Genomic DNA, 19297 nt, shown 5'->3' on the forward strand with positions numbered 1-19297 from the left:
CAGATTAAAATGTTTTTGAATTTCCACAGTGACTTTGTTTTTCATTCATAGGCTAACTCAGAAGTGTCTTGGTTAATTTCCAAACATTTGCAGCCTATTTTTTTTTTGTTATTGGGTTGTAATATAATTCTATAGTGATCAGAGAACATGTGTTGTATAATTTAAATTATTTGAAGATTAATGATACTACTTCATGACCAAGAATATTTTTGTAAATGTCCCATATGCACTTAAAAATAATGTAAAGCCTTCAGTTGTTGAATATAATGTTCTATAAATGTCAATTAGGTCAAGTTAATTAATCATACCATTCAAATTTCCTATTTCTTTACTAATACTTTTTTTATCTTATTGTTCTACAGTTACTTTGAATGTACTTAAAATCTCCAGCTAGGAATACGGATCTACCTTTCTTTTAGCTATTTTAGCTTCTGTCTTACATATTTGGAAGCTGTGTTACCATGTGAAAACATATTTAGAATTATGTCTTCTTGATAAATTGGCCCACTTATCATGGGCCAATTTTTTCTTATCTCTCAGAATACTTCTCTCCTTAAGTCCATTTTGTCTGGTATTAATATAGCCACATCAGCTTTCTTTTGGTATTTGCAACAATACTGATTCCATCTTTTCATTTTACCTGTGCCTTTACTTGTAAAGTGCTTTTATTATAAACAGAATATAGATAGGTCTTAGTCACTTCTATAAAATATCGGATAATCTTTCTCTTTTTGTTGGAATATTTAATCCATTCGCATTTAACATAATTACCAATGTAGTCTGGTTTAAATCTACCATCTTGTTATTACTTTCAATCATCTCACCTGTCCTTTGTTCCTTTATTCCTCCTTTCTTGAATTCCTTGGTAATGATAATTTTTTTGTTCTTCCATTTCATTTCATCTACTAGCTTTTTAGATATATCCTTTAAAATATCATTATCTTAGTGGTTTTCCTAGAAATTACAAAATGTATCCTTGATGTATGCTGGATAATATTTCCTGGAAGCTCTAAATAACTTACCTTTCTCTAATGAGCATTTTAAGTTTTCTTTTGGCAGGCAATTATATTGCATGTAGATTGTCTTAACATCATAGAAGTCTGGTTGTGGTTTATGTTTGGACAAGTCCATTTCAGCTTGTCCTTATATCAAAGTGTGACCTACACTCTTACTGTCTATTTCAAACTACAGATGCTCCTTGACTTACAATGGGATTATGTCCTGACATATCTACTGTAAAATGAAAATATCATTAAGTTGAAAATGCTTTTAAGACCCTACTAAACCCATTATAAAGTTGAAAAATCATAAACGAAACCAGTTGAGCACTGTCTGTAGTTCTTTTACCAGGTCCCAAAAGATGCAAGAAACTCATATAACAGTTTAACTCCTTCATGTCCATGATTGTTATTTTCATATAGCTCACCCTACATAAAAGCCCCACGAAACATTATCAAGACTGTTTCAAACACCTTCAATATCCCTTTCTGAAAACGTCTACTTATTCCATTTCCATGTCTCCATCTGTCTGATGTTCCTTTAGCCTGAATAACATCTTTTAATGTTTGTTAAGAGTCTGCTGGTGACAACTTCTCTCTCTGCTTCTGTATGTCTCAGACTGTCTTTGTTTTTGAAGGATATTCAAATGAAAATAGTATTCTACATTAGATGCCTTTTTTTTTTTTCTTTTTTGGAGCACTATAAAGATGTATTCCTATTGTTTGCTGGCTTCCACAGTTTCCATTAAGAAGTCCATGCTATCTGAGCTGAATCCATATACTCAAACACCTATCAAGTGAGTGTGCTTGCCAGTGAATTAAAAATGAGAGAAAATAAAAAGTTTAAGGATTGGAAAGGAAGGAAAAATCTCATTATTCACAGACAACATGGTTACATATGAAAAAAAAATGGAAGAAACTACCTACAAGTAAAGTTCTACACTTATCACTGTAGAACTTTACTTGTAGGTAGTTTCTTCCATTTTTTTTAGATGGTTGACAGATACAAAGTCGATATAAAAATGTATTACCACATTCCAACATGCAGCTAGAAAACTAAATTTATTACTAACATTATCTAAAAAGGTTATCGTTTAAAACAGCAACCACAAACATCAAATCCCTAGAAATAAACTCAATGAAAGATGCAGAATATTACTCACAGACATTTTAGAAGACATAACTAAATGGAGAAAAATCCCATACTCATTGGCTTGGTTCAGTTTCATGAATTTCAATTCTCCTTAAATAATATATGGGTTAAATGTAATCCTAATAAAATCCCAGCAGGCATTTTTTTGGGGAAAATTGACAAGGTGATTCTAAAACGTAAACAGGACTGTAAATGGCCAAGAATAACCAAAGTTATCATTAAAAAGAACAAGGTACAAAGAAATAACTCTTTCAGAAGACAAATCTTAAAAACCTATGATAATTAATAAGAGGCTTGTTAGGGAATAGGCAGACAAATATATCAATGGAATAGGATAGAAAAGTGTCCAACAGACCGGGCGTGGTGGCTCATGCCTGAAATCTCAGCAGTTTTGGAAGCTGAGGTGGGTGGATCACTTGAGGCCAGGAGCTGGAGACCAGGCCTGGCCAACATGGTGAAACCCTGTCTCTACTAAAAATACAAAAATTTGCCACACATGGTGGTACATGCCTGCAGTCCCAGTACTTGGGAGGCTGAGGCAGGAGAATCACTTGAACCCGGGAGGTGGAGGTTGCAGTGAGCCGAGATTGCCCCATTGCACTCTAGCCTGGGCAACTGAGCAAGACTCCATCGCAAAAAAAAAAAAAAAAAGAAATGTGTCAAACAATAGAGCTTTCTGTGATGATAAAATTCTGCAGTGTTCACGCCTATATTAATTTTAATCTTAAACAGCCACATGTGGCTAGTATCATATAGGACCAACACAGGAACAGAGTCCCAAAACAGATACACATTACATCCAACTGACTTATGACAATGATACATTACAGAGCTCTAGGGACAAGATATGTTTTTTCATTGAACACGCTAGATTAATTGGATACTGATGCAGAAACAAAATTTGGCCTGTTTCCCACAAAATGCAAAACTCAATTCCAAAAGGACTGTAGATCTAAATGTAAAAGGCAAAACAATAAATCCAAAAAAGGATAAATCTTTATAATGTTGGAGTAAAGAAAGATTTTTTAAAAAAGGGAACAAAAAGTAAAATTTCCTAAAGAAATAAAGGGCCAATGAACTGCACATTGGAATTTAACATTTCCATTCATAAAAAGATACCATTCAGAGACTGAAAAGGAAAGCCACAAATGAGAAAAGAAATGTACATTATATATAAGTATCAAAGTGCTCACATACAGCATATATAACATACTCCTAAATATAAAAAAGAATAAGATAATCCAAAAGAAATGTGATAACATGATGAGACACATTCCAGAAAAGGATACACAAATGGCTAAGAAACATATGAAAAGGTATCAATTTCATAAACTGGCTGAAATCATAAATTAGAACAAGTTACTATTATACACTGGAGATGAAAATTAAAATATTAACCATATCAAATGTTGGCGTGGATTTTAAGCAACTTTCACATCACAGCTGTAAATATACATCTCTGCATTCATCTTGGAAAACTTTTTGGAAGCACCTACTAAACCTGAACATATGTATATGATACGGTCAAGCAGTCCATCTTCTAAATGCATACCAAGACATATAAAAATGTTCACCTACAGTCCCACTTATAGGGCAGTCTGTGGAGGGTGACTGCTGGAGCCCAGGAGTTCCAGGCTGCAGTGAGCTATAATCTCGGCACTGCATTCCAGCCTGGGCAACAGAGCAAGACCCCATCTCTAAAAAAAATAAAGAAATTTTAAAAAATGTTCATAGAAGCAATGTCCATAATAATTTCAAACTGTAAACAACCCAAACGTTCAACAGCAAAATGGGTGACTATAACAGAATATATTTGTAGGCAAAATACTACACAACAAAAACGAACTACAGCTACCCAAAACAGGAATACTACAAACACAAATGGATCTCCAAAAAATAAATGAAATGAAAAACAGCCAAATATAAAAAATTCATGCTGTATGTTCCATTTTTATAAAAGTTCAAAAACAAGCAAAATTAATCTATGGTGTTACATACCAAGAGAGAATAATCACCTTTTCCAGAGAGGAGGAAGACAAAATCCTGAAAGGTATTATAGCAGAAGGCTGTGCTAGTAACTTTCTAATTCTTTTTTTTTTTTTTTTTTTTTTGAGACAGAATCTCACTCTGTTGCTGCCCAGGTTGGAGTGCAGTGGTGCAATCTTGGCTCACTGCAACATCTGCCTTCTGGGTTCAAGTAATTCTCCTGCCCCAGCTTCCCGAGTAGCTGGGATCATAGGCACCTGCCACCACACCTGGATAATTTTTGTATTTTTAATAGAGATGGGGTTTCACCATGTTGGCCAGGCTGATCTCGAACTCCTGACCTCAAGTGATCCACCCGCCTCGGCCTCCCAAAGTGCTGGGATTACAGGTATGAGCCGCCGCACCCGGCCACATGCTAATTCTTGACTTGGTTGGTGTTTATATTGACTTCAGTCTGTGCTAATTTACTGAAGTTACACACATTTTCATAAGCACAGTGCAATAAAAAGTTTTAAATAGTCACTGGAAGAAAACATATTCAAGTGTTAAAGTTGTATTTCAGTTTGGGTCTATGAGTGATTTTTATGCCTTTGGAAGGCATTTTTTTGTTTCCCAACTTTTCTTTCACACTTGTGCTCCTTTTATAATTGGCAGAAAAATGTTTAATCACTTTGTTAGCAACAGGTTTTTATGGACCACTGAAAATTATGGTTAAGACACTTCAGAATGCAAAAACACACAATTAATTATTAGACAAAAATAGAAGGTGTGAAGTGGAATTATCCTGGGAAACCTAGGACATGAGATCCTTCTTCTAACCACACAAACATTAGAGAATAAGAAACACATGTATAAAACAAGATCTCATGAAAATTCAACTTCTCAATTTCTGTTTCTAACAGTATGACAGATAAAACAGTTTTTTTAAACCTCACAACTCAAAGCAAATAAAAATGTCTTAACTTTGGGTAGGGGGTGAATGGTGGAAAAGAGAAGGAATATCTCGCCTAACAATTCAAAGCCACAGCTCAATCTCATTAGATTTGTGGCTGCAATTCATACAACCTATATGAGCCAACAAGCCACAAAGTAAGAATATTGTTAAGTCTTAGGGAGCAGTGTTCCAAGTACCCGAGAGAAGCAAAGCTAATTCCTCTCAGTTGAAAGTCGCCTCACTTTCAACCCAGGTCAGAATTCTCACATGTAAAATTTCAAAGAATATGAACTCACAATAAAGAGTACAACATACATGAGAAATAACGTTGACAAGAATTAACAAAATGAAAGGAAACGGAAAATGCCTATGAAGACTTCAGATATTAAGGTTATCAGATGAATGTTTCTTTAATGTGTAAATCATAAAAATAAGGGTCACTAAAAGTATAACTTAAAAGGACAACACTAGGCTGGGCCCAGTGGCTCATGCCTGCAATTCCTGCACTTTGGGAGACTGAAGCAGGTGGGCAGTTTGAGCCTAGGAGCTCAAGACCAGATGAGCAACATGGTGAAAACCCATCTCTATAAAAAATATAAAAATTAGATGGGAATGGTGGTGTGTGCCTGTAGTCCCAGCTACATGCGAAGCTGAGGTGGGAGGTCACGTGAGCCTGGGAGGTGGAGGCTGAAGTAAGCCGTGATTGTGCCACTGCCCTCTAGCCTGGGCGACAGAGTAAGGCCCTGACTTCGGGGGAAGGAATAAAAATCTTCCCACAAGCAAAACAATAGGCCCACAGGTCTTAATAGAAATTTCTATCCAAATATACAAATAGATTTCCAGTGCTAAACCTGTTTGTCTAGAGAACAGAGAAGGATTTCATAAGCTTGTTTTAAAGTTCATTTTAAGAGCAGAGTAAAATCTTCATGAACTAGCCACACAAGGCTGGGTGCAGTGGCTCACGCCTGTAATCCCAGCACTTTGGGAGGCCAAGAGGCTGGTAGATCACATGAGGTCAGGAGTTCAAGACCAGCCTGACTAACATGGTGAAACCCATTTCTATTAAAAATATAAAAAATTAGCTGGGTGTGGAGGCACATGCCTGTAATCCCAACTATTCGGGAGGCTGAGGCACGAGACTCGCTTGAACCCGGGAGGCAGAGATTGCAGTGAGCCGAGACTGCGCCATTGCACTCCAGCTTGGGCAAGAAGAGCTAAACTCTATCTCAAAGAAAAAAAAAAAAAAAAGGCCGGGCGCGGTGGCTCAAGCCTGTAATCCCAGCACTTTGGGAGGCCGAGACGGGTGGATCACGAGGTCAGGAGATCGAGACCATCCTGGCTAACACGGTGAAACCCCGTCTCTACTAAAAAAAATACAAAAACTAGCCGGGCGAGGTGGCGGGCGCCTGTAGTCCCAGCTACTCCGGAGGCTGAGGCGGGAGAATGGCGTAAACCCGGGAGGCGGAGCTTGCAGTGAGCTGAGATTCGGCCACTGCACTCCACTCCGGATACAGAGCAAAACTCTGCCTCAAAAAAAAAAAAAAAATAACCAGACAAGCAGACAAGTCACAAAAATAAAAAATTAGATGTCAATTCCAGTGATAAAAAAACAAAAATTCTGAGATATTAGCAAGCCATTACAGCAATATATTTGAAAACAGTATATACTGAGTCTATTCCAAAACAGACTCATCATTAGATATGATTGCCTCTATTTTCATTAATAAACATTTCAGTGGATGGAGAAAAAGCATTCAATGAAATTCAACATTCATTAAAGTTTAAAAGAACTCTCAAGAAACTAAAAATGGAAAAGAATTTACTAAGCCTTATAAAACTAATCAGTCCAAAACGTACGGCAAAATTATATTGAACAGTGAAGTATCAGTATCATTTCCTTCTTAAAATGCCAATCATTACTTCTACTTAACATGTAAAGTTCTTTTTTCTTTTCTTTTTTTTTTTTGAGACAGAGTCTCTCTCTATGGCCCAGGCTGGAGTGCAGTGGCACGATCTCAGGGCACTGCAACTCCCGTCTCCCGGGTTCAAGCAATTCTCCTGCCTCAGCCTCCTGAGTAGCTGGGATTACAGGCGTGCATCACATCCGGCTAATTTTTGTATTTTTAGTAGAGATGGGGTTTCACCATGTTGGTCGGGCTAGTCTTGAACTCCTGACCTCATGATCCACCCGCCTCGACCTCCCAAAATGCTGAGATTACAGGGGTGAGCCGCCACACCCAGCCTAACATGTAAAGTTCTAACCATCGTAAAACCAAAAAAAAAAAGGGGGAGGGGGAGAAAGAGGAAAACAAGAGATACCAACAAAACTAGGAATTAGAAATAAAGTTTGTAAAAAGTAAAAATAAAACTCTATTAAAGTGAAAAGAAATCTGAAAGAAAAAATGGAGACATACAAAAAAATTCAGTGATAGTGCTATGGTTTGAATGTTTGTGCCATCTTCCAAAATTCTTAATCCACACTGTGATGGTAATAAAAGGTGGGGTCTTTTGAAAAGTGATTAAGTCATAAGGGCTCTGCCCTCATAAATGGACTAGTACCTTATAAAAAGGCTGGGGGGGGGGGACGACTTAGCCCTTCACGCTCTTTCATTTTCTGCTGTGTGAAGACAAGCACCAGGTGCCATCTCGGAAGCAGAGAGCAGCCCTCATCAAACACTAAACCCACTGGCACCTTGATTTTAAACATCTAGGCTCTAGAATTGAGAGAAAGAAATTATTTTCTTTATAAATTACCCAGTCTTAGGTATTTTGTCATAGCAGCAGGAACAGATTAAGACAGCTATAACATCAACATACAAAAGTCAATACAGTAAACAGCTATAAAAAGTAATTTTAGAAATACATCATTTGTAGGAGTTCCACTTCTGCAGGGCATAGAAAGCTGGAGTGTCACTCCCACTTCAGTTGTGAAAGGGAGTGACTGCCAACAAAGGAAAGGAATGAAACTCTTCCTCAACACTTTTCCCTAGTAGGAAAAAAAAAGCAACAAGTTTATTTTTATTTTATTTTTTGAGACGGAGTCTCATTCTCTTGCCCAGGCTGGAAAGCAGTGGCGCCATCTCGGCTCACTGCAACCTCTGCCTCTCAGGTTCAAGCAATTCTCCTGCCTCAGTCTCCCAAGCAGCTGGGATTACAGGCGCCTGCCATCATGCCCAGCTATTTTTTTGGTTTTTGTTTTCTTTTTAGTAGAGACAGGGTTTCACTATGTTGGCCAGGCTGGTCTTGAACTCCTGACCTCAAATGATCCGCCCATCTTGGCCTCTCAAAGTGCTGAAATTACAGGTGTGAGCCACAGTGAACGGCCAACAACTTTAAACCACTAGGGAAGGGCAGCAATCTCTGTCCTCCATTGTGGTTTGAGTATGAGTAAAAGAAAAAGACCTTTACTCCTAGAGCAGAGTTAGGAAACAGTTTATAGTCCTGGCTCCTATACCGGTACATTAAAGATTTGCTACCACTGGGGAAGGAGCAGAAAATCTCTCCTGCACAAAACCTATCAAAGATGTGGGCCAGGTGCAGAGCTCAGGCTTGTAATCCCAGTACTTTGAGAGGCCAAGGTGGGAGGATCACCTGAGGTCACACTTTGGGAGGCCGAGGTGGGAGAATCACCTGGGGTCACGAGTTCGAGACCAGCCTGGCCAACATGGGGAAACCCCATCTCTACTAAAAGTACAAAATTAGCTGGGCGTGGTGGCACATCACTGTAATCCCAGCTACTTGGGAGGCTGAGGCAGGAGAATCGCCTGAACCTGGGTGGCAGAGTTTGCAGTGAGCCGAGATCACACTAATGCACTCCAGCCTGGGTGACAAGAGTGCAACTCCGTCTCAAAAAAAAAGATATGAGGCAGAGTTTGGCTACCATGGAGAGAAGGTACAGCATCACTGGCCCATACCCAAAAACAAGAGACATAAGGCTTGCGTAACACTGAGTACAGATAAGGAAGACAGAGAAAACTCTGCATCCATCCCCAGGCTAGTCAGCATCAAGAAACAATAGTCTACTGCTGGGAATAATGACAGCATGTGGAGAAACTTCTCCACTGAGGTATGGGCACACATGAGAAAGCTGAAAGTTGACAGTGAAATAGGAACACTTAGAAAAATCAGGCACTTCAGCTGCCACACTAAGCACAAGGTAACACTAAACACAAGGCAACCACAGAAACAAAATCCAAACCCATCTCAATCATGAATTAGACTGAATCAACGCCACACCACACTAAAAGCCTAGCAGATGCAGAAGCAGACTCACATCCAGACATAAGAATTATCTGCCGCAATCTCTACTGTTCTGCATATGAAGTCTTCCATTCAGTCAAAAATTACAAGACAAAAAAGCTAAGGAGGAAAAAACCCTCTCTATCAAGAGACAGCAATGAACAGAACCAGATAAGGCAAATAACAGAATTATCAGAGAAGAAAATTAAAATAACTATGATTACCCTTTTAAAGACTCGGCACAAAGGTAGGAACATGCATCAACTCATGAGAAATTTCAGGAGAGATGCAAATGGAAATGCAAAAAATAAAAAACACAGTAACAGAAATGAAGAATGCATTCTATGGGCTCATTAAAAAACTAGGGGAGGAAACTTTTAGTGAGCTCAAGATAAGTCAGGTCAGGCTCAGTGGTTCAAGCCTGTAATCCCAGCATTTTGGGAGGCCAAGATGGGTGGATCACTTCAGGTCAAGAGTTCAAGATCAGCCTGATCAACATAGTGAAACTCGTCTCTAATGAAAATACAAAAAATTAGTGAGACATGGTGGTGCACGCTCATAATTCCAGCTACTCAGGAGGCTCAGATACGGACAATCACTTGAACTCAGGAAGCAGAGGTTGCAGTGAGCCAAGATCACACCACTGCACTCCAGCCTGGGTGATGGACTGAGACTGTCTCAAAAAAAAAGATAAGTCAAAAGAAATGACCCAAGCCTACATAAAAAGCGATTTAAGTGAAAAGAAACACATTAAAAAACAACAGCAACAAAAACCAGAACAGAGCCTCCAAGAGTTGCAGACTTCATTAAATGAACCACCATGAATTTAACTGGAATCCCACAAATTGGCGGTGGGAGGGAGGGCAGTGGAAACATTCGAAGATGCTGTGAATTTTTCAAACATTATTTAAAAGATCATATATCCCAAGAAGCTCAGTGATTCCCCCCTACAAAAGCAGTATAAATATAAAAAACACAAAAATGTACACATATCCCATGATGTAACATCTCTAATCTGCTATAAAAAATGAATGATACGGCCGGGCACGGTGGCTCACACCTGTAATCCCAGCACTTTGGGAGGCAGAGGTGGGTGGATCACGAGACCAGGAGATCGAGACCATCCTGGCTAACATGGTGAAACCTTGTCTCTACTAAAAAAAATACAAAAAAAATTAGCCAGGCATGGTGGCGGGTGCCTGTAGTCCCAGCTACTCGAGAGGCTGAGGCAAGAGAATGGAGTGAACCTGGGAGGCTGAGCTTGCAGTGAGCCAAGACCGCGCCACTGCACTCCCGCCTGGGAGACAGCAAGACTCCATCTCAAAAACAAAAAAACAAAAAACAAAACGAAACAAAAAACGAATGATACATGCCTGCAATCCCAGCACTCTGGGAGCCCAAGGAAGGCAGATCACTTGAGGCCAGGAGTTGTGAGACTAGCCTGGCCAACGTGGTGGAACTCTGTTAAATACAAAAATTAGCCAGGTGTGGTGGCGAGAGCCTGTGATCCCAGCTACTTGGGAGGCTGAGGCATGAGAATCACTTGAACTCAGGAGGTGGAGGTTGCAGTGAGCTGAGATGGCGCCACTGCACTCCAGCCTGGGCAACAGAGTGAGACTCTGTCTCAAAAACAACCACTACCACCACCAATGACAGCCTGGGCACAGTGGCTCAGGCCTGCAATCCCAGCATTTCTAGAGGATAAGGTGGGAGAATTGCTTGAGTCTAGAAGTTGGAGGCTACAGGGAGACAAGCTTGTACTACTGCACTACAGCTTGGGCAACAGAGCGAGACCTTGTCTCAAAAAACAAACACATAAAATAAAATTTAAAAACCACTGATAAAACATATCTGATACTGACAGTAGAAAAAGCAACTAAATAAGAATCACAGCCAACTTCTTATTTGAAACTGTGCAAGTCAAAAGATAATAAACAGCATCCTTAATATTAGAAACACTGTGAACAATAAACGTATATCCAGCAAAATCTTTCAAAAGAAAAAGTGAAACAAAGTATTTGTGAGACAATCTTCGGACTTTGTTACCAGTAGACCTAAAGTGCAAGAAATGTCAAAGGAAGTTCTTCATGCAGAAGGAGTAAGCACTGGAAAAGAGGCCATTATAACAAAGAAAATAATTTTAATTTAACTTATACTACTTTAAATTCAAATTTAAATAGCTACACTGGCTAAAGACTACCATACTAGACAGCACAGGAATAAAACAAACATTACAAGGTATTATGCATTTATGGCATTTGTAAAAGGTAAAACAGTAATAGCACAAAAGATAAGGAGAAATTGTAAATATACATTGTAAATATACTGTTGTAGAGCTCTGACACTATGAAAAATGTGGTATAATATTGCTTCAATATAGTATATTATTAAAGATGTATAATATAAATCACAGAGAAGCCAATAACTTTTTAAAAGAGAAAAAGTAAGTTTAAGTAGTGAGCCAATGGTCAAGATAAAATGGACTCAAAAACAGGGATCAGAGTAAGTAGAAAACAATTAAGATTGTATATTTAAATCCAACTACATCAATAATTACATTAAATATAAACAGTCTAAACACTTCAATTTAAAAACAGATTTTTCAAGATGAATTTAAAAAGGCTGTCTAGAACAAACTCATTTTTCTTTTTTCAATTATACTTTAAGTTCTAGGGTACATGTGCACAACAGAGCAAACCCATTTTAAACAAAAGACAGATTAAATGGATGGAAAATAATACACAAACACTAAAAGAAGGCTGGAGAGGCAATATTAATATTAGATAAAGTAGACTTTGGAATGAGGAATACTATCACAGATAAAGAGGGCATTACATAACGATAAAGGGGTTCGTTCACCAAAAAGTTTTAACAATCCTAAATTTACATGCACCTAACAGGAGGTTCAATACACATGATGCAAAAACTGAAAAGGAGAAATAAATAAACTCACCATTATACTCGGAGACTTCACTCTTCTCTCAATGATCAATGAAACAAACAAAAAATCTCAGTAAGGAAACAGAAGGCCTAACAAGCACCATCAATCAACTTGACATAGAATACTCCATCGCTAAACAGCAGAATACGCATTATTTTGAAGTGAACATGGAACATTTACTGAGAGTAACCATATTCTGGTCATACAACAACCATGAAAGAATTTAAAACAAATTATGCAAAGAAAGAGACATGCAAAATCACCAAATATTTGGAAATTAAACAGCAGCCTCCATGGGTCAAAGTGGACGTGATGTAAGAACTTTAAAAATAATCAGCGCATCAAATTTGTGTGAGCACCTCGGGCAGTGCTTGGAAGGCAAAGAAAAAAGGTCTCAAGTCAATGACCTAAGCTTACACCTTAATAAATCAACACAGAGGAATTTAAACCCAAAGCATATAGAAGAAATAGTAAGGAGTAGAAATCAATAACACTAAAAATTAAAAAATCAAAAAGCAATCAAATAAAAAGTTGACTTTGAAGAGATTAATAAAATAAACCTGGAACCAAATAAAAACAGGAGAGGTCACACTGCTAATAACAAGAATGAAAGGAAAGACATCACTACAGATGTTATGGGCATCAAAATAATTAAGAAATAATTTTATGACAATGAATAAATGAAATAAGACAAATGCCTTGAAAGACAAAAACTACTAAACCGCACTTAGTGAGTGACTCATACAAAGACTGAAAGCTTTCAAGAAGAAACAGATAACCCTAATAATCCTGTATCTATTAAAGGATGATTGGACTTATCCTTTAAAGGCTTCCAACAAAGAAAATTCTAGGACCAGAAGAGTTCACGTGCAAACTCTAAAAAAAAATTATAAAACAAATAATACTAATCCTAATAAAAAATTTTTCAAAAATATAAGAAGAAACACTTTGCAACTCTATGAAGCCAGCATTACGTGAAAAAGTATCTTTCATGAACATAGATGCAAAACAAAAAAAACAAAATATTTCACCAATTTATAAAAAAGATACTAGATAATACACCATCACCAAGTGAGGTTTAGCCACAGAATGGAAGATGATTCTACATTCGCAAATAAGTTAATGTAATTCATCACATTAACACAGAAACAAACCATATTATTATCTCAATAAATACAGTAAAAATACCTGACTAAACTCAACAGCCACTCACGATTAAAAACAAAAAAACAAAAAAAAAAACAAAAAAAACTCTCGGCCAGGCACAGTGGCTCATGCCTATAATCCCAGCACTTTGGGGGGCCAAGGCAGGAGGATCATGAGGTCAGGAGTTCAAGACCAGCCTGGCCAACATGGTAAAACCCCATCTCTACAAAAATACAAAAAATTTAGCCAGGTGGCGTGTACCTGTAATCCCAGCTACTCAGGGGGCTGAGGCGGAAGAATCGCTTGAACCCACGAGGAGGTAGAGGTTGTAGTGAGCCGAGATGGGGCCACTGCACTCCAGCCTGGGCAACAGAGCAAGACTCCGTCTCAAAAACAACAACAACAACAAAAAACTCTCAGCAATCCAAGAACAGAATGGGAACATCCTCAATATGATAAAAGGCCACTTGTCTTAGTCCATTAGGACTGCTATAACAAGCTCCTATAGACTGAAGTGGCTTATAAACAACAGAAATTTATTTCTCGGCTGGGCTCGGTGGCTCACACCTTCCATTCCAGCACTTTCGGAGGCCAAGGCAGGCGGATTACCTGAGGTAAGGAGTTCGAGACCAGCTTGGCCAACATGGTGAAACCCCGTCTCTACTAAAAATACAAAAATTAGCCGGGCATGGCGGCACACACCTGTAATCCCAGCTACTCAGGAGGCTGAGGCGGAAGAATTGCCTGAGCCTGGAAGACTGAGGTTGCAGTGAGCTGAGATTGCGCCACTGCACTCCAGCCTAGCCGACAGAGCAACTCCGTCTAAAAAAGAAAAAAGAGAAAGAAATTTACTTCTCACAGTTCTGGAAGCTGGGAAGTCCAAAATCAAGGCGCTGGTAGATTCAATGTTTGGTGAGGGTCACTTCCTGGTTCACAGACTGCAGTTTTTTCACTGTGTTCTCATATGGCATAAGGGGATAGGAGCTCTCTGGGACCTCTTTTATAAGCACACAAATCCATTAATGAAGGCAGAAGCCTCATGACCTAATCACCTCCCTGAGACCCCATCTCCAAATACCCTCACAATGGGGATTATGTTTCAACACTATGAATTCTGGAATGACATAAGCATTCAACCTATAGCACCACTCTATTACACTCAATAATGAAAGATTCAAAGCTTTCTTCTTAAGATCAGGAACAGAGAAGGATATCTGCTTTCACCACTGCTATTCAACATCATACTGGAGGTCTTAGTCAGTCTAATAAGAAGAAAAGGTAGAGGGAATTACATACAAATTGAAAACGAATAAAACGGATCTATATTTGCAAATAACATGATTCTCTACATAGGACAATTCCAAAGAATCTACAAAAAATTTACTCGAATAAATCAATTTAGCAAGGTTGCAAGAATCAAGGTCAATATGCAAAAACCAACTGTATTTTTACATATAGCAGTGAATAACTGGCAACTAAAATTTAAGAAAATTATTTATAATAGTATAAACTGTTACTTAGATATAAATCTAACAAAATGAGCAACATCTTTATGATGCAACTACAAAATGCTGACAAAGGAAATGAAAGAAGACCTACATAAATGGAGACAACATGTATTCATGAATTGGAAGACTCAAGATGTCGATTCTACCTAAATTGGTCTATGCATTCAACACAATCCAAATTAAAATCCCTTCAGGACTTTTTGTAGAAACCAACAGGCTGCCTCTAAAAGTTTTATGGTAAAGTTAGAATAGCCAAGGCAATTTGGAAAAAGAATAAAGTTCAAGGATTCATATTACCTAATTTCAACACTTATTATAAAGTAAAAATAACCATGACAACTTAGTATTGGCAAAATTACAGGCACAAAGATCAAGAGAAAAGTACAGGAAGAGATTCACCTATATGGTCAACTGACTTTTGACAAAATTAATTCAATGGGGAAAGGAAAGTAGTCCCAACAAATGGTGCTAGAACTATATATACACCTGAAAAGAAAATAAGCCTTGACCCTTACTACACACCATATACAAAAAGTAACCCAAAATGTATAATGTGCCTTGACAAAAGCCAAAACTAGAAAACTTATAGAAAAATCATAAGAGTAAATCTGCACAACTTTGCATTAGGCAAAGAGTTCTTAGAACACAGAAGCACAAATCATAAGAAAAAGTTGGTAAGATGAATTTACCAAAATTAAAAGCTCTTCTTTTAAAGTCAGGAAAATGAAAAAAAAACAAGCTTCAGATTGCACTGTGTGTTTATGTATCTCTGTGTCAAATGAGTTGTATTGACTGCATTTAAAAATGCTTACAACTCAGTAAGACAAACCACCCTTTTTTTTGTTTTGTTTTTTAAAGAGCAAAAGATGTCAACAGATCTTTTGCTCATTAAGACATACACTTGAGCAAATTCTCAGCACCATTAGTCATCTGGTAAATGTAAATTAAAATCCCAGTATGATACTACTACATACCCACTAAAAGGGCTAAAATTTAAAAGACTGAAATAACCAAGTGCTGAGGACGATGTGGAGCAACTGGAACTGTCATATACTGCTGACGGATATGTAAAATAGGACAACCACTCTGGAAAACAGCTTGGCAGTTTCTTACAAAGTTAAATATCCATGTATCATACAACCCAACAAGTTCCATTTCTAGGAATTTACCAAGAAAAAAAGATGTTCACAAAAATTCAAAATAAATGAATGTTCACTGAATAAATGAATGTTCAATAAATGAAGGTTATTTATGAATAACAGCCCCAAACTGTAAACAATCCAAGTATCTGTAAATAGGTGGAATGGTCAACAAACTAGTAAGTCAATACCAAGGACTTCTATTCAGCAATAAAATGAGATGAACCAGTTAAGTACAGAAAAACATGGATAATCCTGAAAAACATGCCAAGAGAAAAAGTCAGATACAAAAGAGTATGTATTACACAATTCCACTTACATGAAATTCTAGAGAAAATGATACCAATTTATAGCAAGAAAAAAAGGATGAGTGCTTTCCTAGTCCTCAGGGTGAAATTGTGATTGATTGCAAAAGGCAACTTTGGGGGAGATGAAAATATTCTATACCTTAATTGTGACATGAAAATATTCCATTCTTGACTGTGGTGGTGGTCACAGAGTACACATTTGTCAAAAACAAAATACACTGTACATTTTAAATAAGTACATTTTATTGTATCTAAATTATCCTCAATAAGGTTGATTTTCTAACAGGGTGATCTCTCAGGAAAATATAAACCAGGGAATACTGGTGATGACCACATACACCACCTCAAAAGATGTCAAAAATATAAGGAAACTCTTTTATGGTTTTTAAAAATGTCAGAAACAACAACATAATCATCTTGGAAAGCCAAGACTAGAAGGAAATATTTTAATATAGGCGGCTTTACCAGAAAGCTTCAGCAAACATCATAATTAATGCTAAAACATCAGAAGCATTCCCCCTTAAAGTCAGAAACAATGACATGTTTTTAGCTATCAGTGCTATTAGTTTTTAATCTATCAGTGCTCATCATTTTATAGGATGTATAATTGCAAAAGCAATGAGAAAAACACGTAAATTATAAAAACTGAAAAGGAAACCACAAAACTGTGACTATCTCCTGATAATCACTCAATAAAATAATTTGATACATGATAGAAAACTCAAAAGTTTGGCATAACCAGAGAAAAAGAGAGAGAGAGGAATGTTATTGAAAGTTTCCATCCACTACACGAAGCAAACCATAAAATAGCTAGGAATACTGGGAAGGAATGTTATACGTATGAAGAAAAAAAAGAAAAACTATAAAAATTTCCCTAAGAATATAAAACAAGATGTGAATAAAATGGAGAGGCCACATTTCTGAGGAGAGAGACTCAATACTATGAAGATCAGTTGTCTCCAAGTTAATCTAAAATTTCAATACAACCTTATTCAAAATAGCTAAGGATTTTTAGCTGAGTCTGAAGTTTACCTAGAAGAAGAAATGTGTAAGAAACATTCAAGAATATTTTCAACAAGAGTAATAAAGAGGGAGAAAGGGTTACCAAAATTTAAAATATGCATAATCTTTTAACTGAGCAACTCCACTTCTAGGAACCCATGCTCCAGAAATAATCACACATGGAGGAAGTTTACTGAATTGTTAACAGTGGCAGACAATCAGGATGCAAGCAGGACTAGAAGTGGAAGCAGTACTTTTTATCTTACATTCTTCCATACTGTTTAATTTTTTTAAATCAAGGATGAGTTAAAATTTGTAATTAAACATCGATCAATTAATTAGAAAGTTATTTTCACTACAAATCATTATTTGTGATACCAAAAAGAAACTACAATTAAATGTCTTTCAAAAAGGGAATAGAATAAATTACAGCCCATTCAAACTGATACCAGTTAGCCTTTAAAAAAGTATTAGGGAGACCTTTATGTAACAAGTAAAGATGTTCAAGATATGTAATTAAATCAATAAGCAAGCGGTATGCAAACATGTTTGGTATATGGTATAGCCTCCCTCAAAAAACAAAAACAAAAACAACTTTACGTGTACGTTTATGTGTTTAGAAGTGCACTTGTAAGAGGATTTTGAAAAATGGACACTAAACTGTCAACTTTACACTGTAGTGGGACTGGGGGATGAAAAGAAATATTCTAATTTTACCTAACAGTCCGTTATTTATATTGCTGAAACGTACATCAAACTTGCCATGTCTGTAATGAATTTTTAAAATTAAGTGGTTATCTCATATAACATTGACATGAATCCCAAAAGACAATTACAACACTGAAAAATATAGTTTAAACGTTTATTACTGTTATCCTCAGGTTTATTCACATACACTTCACATAATCTGTAGCCTTCGGCAAAGGTGACTGCCATTTTAAAGAAATGTGACCAAATATTTCATGATAAAACAGAATACATTAAGCGTGTAATGAAAATTTTAAACTTCACAGAACCAGCAGACTCAAAAGAAGTGCCTATGCGGATGTAAATTTTTTTTTTTAATGTCCGGAGAGGGAACTCTCAGATTACTCTTCCTCCCTGCAAAATGACTATTTACCACCTCCCTTTGCTTCAACTTGATCTGAGCGTCTTCAAGCTCACCATTTTGAATGTGCGCAAAATGATTAACAGTCATCTGAGGGAGGCCAAATTAAAGGTGCATCTGCAAGAGGAGCTCTGGCCTGACATCGCTAACAGAGAACAGCCCTGGCAGAAGGGTGCTGATCCCGGGAGTAGAGCGGCTGCTGCGGCTCGAGCGGGGTGTCTGCGTGCCGAGCCTCACTGACAATCGGGGAAAATGCAGACGCCCAGCAGAGCGACGGCAACGGAAGGCTCCTCGGGGGAGGGGGGCTGCAGGCCTGTGGCGTAAGATGGTTCCGCTCTACGCGGGGTGACGAGAAACCGGCAGAAAGGGAGTGTGAGGTGTTGGTTGGGGGGCACACTCTTGGACAGTGGCGAGTGTACGGGAAAGCCAGCGGGGTCCTTGGCCAAGTCACCAAGGACAGCAGAAGAGGCAGCAGGAAAGAGCGGCAGCGGAGACCCCGATACCAACCGATGTCATCCGTCGAGGGGCGGCGGGCGCGACCGTCCCGGATAGGAGTGCGGCCCGGGTCCGGGCTGGACAGGGCCCAGGAGGCGAAGAAGGGTTCCCACAGCCATCAACCCCACCCACCATGGCCGGCGCAGCAGGCCAGGGACAGGCCCCGCTCCTTCCCGAGGCTAGAGACAGAGAAACTGAGGAGCAGAACGCAGCAATTTCCTCGCCCCGACCCCCACACTCCCTACAGCGGAACAAGCCAGATTGAAAAAAAAAAAAAAAAAAAAAAAACCCTCACCGGCATGTGCACCAGCTCCGGAAAGAGAACAGCGCTCGAACCTCC

At 38.1% G+C, this 19297-nt stretch overlaps 1 protein-coding gene across 2 annotated transcripts in view; it reads right to left on the reverse strand.

Annotated features, from left to right (window-relative positions):
- PJA2 (praja ring finger 2, E3 ubiquitin protein ligase) overlaps nt 1-19297 on the reverse strand; it is a 73213-nt gene extending 53916 nt beyond the window's left edge. Inside the window, exons 1-2 of one of the 2 annotated variants that reach the window (XM_011949318.1) lie at nt 18519-19215; nt 825-954 (exon numbers count right to left, since the gene is read on the reverse strand). The gene's annotated coding sequence lies outside the window, so the exon portion shown is untranslated. Of the gene's footprint in view, nt 1-824; nt 955-18518; nt 19216-19252 lie in introns of those variants that run through there. The other variant, XM_011949317.1, reaches the window with a different exon arrangement.

This window comes from Colobus angolensis, unplaced genomic scaffold (genome assembly GCF_000951035.1).
Source record: "Colobus angolensis palliatus isolate OR3802 unplaced genomic scaffold, Cang.pa_1.0 Scaffold298, whole genome shotgun sequence".
Classification (NCBI taxonomy): Eukaryota; Metazoa; Chordata; class Mammalia; order Primates; family Cercopithecidae; genus Colobus; species Colobus angolensis.